An 824-nucleotide genomic window follows, 5' to 3' on the forward strand; every position below is an offset into this window, starting at 1 on the left:
AACCACATTCAGCCTGTCGAGAGCGAAGGATACCAACACAAAGCACTGCTTGCCTCAGTTATCCAAAAGGTTGCCTTGTCCTATGCAATTTTCATGTAATGTATAACTAGAGCAAGAACAGTAACTGTCTTGCAACTACCAAAACAATCCACTATATTTGTTTCATCACTTGCTCCGCTGATGAACTGTCAGAAGACTTAACATAAAAAGCATTGTAGATTCCTCTTCCTGTGTTTTCTTTTCCTCTTATTGGTATAATTACACTGCAGGTTCCAAAAACTTCTAATCTTCAATGAGAAGCATCTTATGTAGTATCCCTGCAGTCTGCTGTAATTTAAAAATGTTTAGAGGAAAGTAAGACTTACCCAAGGGGCACCCTTTGCATTAGAGGTGCCTATTAGCAAGCATGTGTTGAGGTGTCTTGCCCAGCAGGAGCTAGAGGTGGTACCTGCTGGGCCTGGAGACAGGTGGGTTGATACTTAGACTAATGGAGAAATAATATTCCTTTGTCTTATTCAGAAGGTGTGCTGAAAGCCCCAATTCCAAGTTAATTCTTAAATACTTCATATTTACTGTTTTAATATCAATTGCTTTAGCTTCTTGAATTAAAAGCTGGCCTCTTGATAAAAACTTAGTTGGAAGAAATGAGGTACAGCTGACAGCTTCTCTATTCTTAATTATTTTCTCTTCTTTTTCAGCCAAAAAGATGAAAATTAAATCCACTGTTGGTCTTAATGTTTTTACCATAGGATTACTCTCTCTCTGTGTATGTGTGTGTGCATGGTTTCTTCTACAAGAACACAATCTAATTCATACGAACATCC

The sequence above is a fragment of the Phaethon aethereus genome (assembly GCF_964289735.1).
Source record: "Phaethon aethereus genome assembly, chromosome: 1".
NCBI lineage: Eukaryota > Metazoa > Chordata > Aves > Phaethontiformes > Phaethontidae > Phaethon > Phaethon aethereus.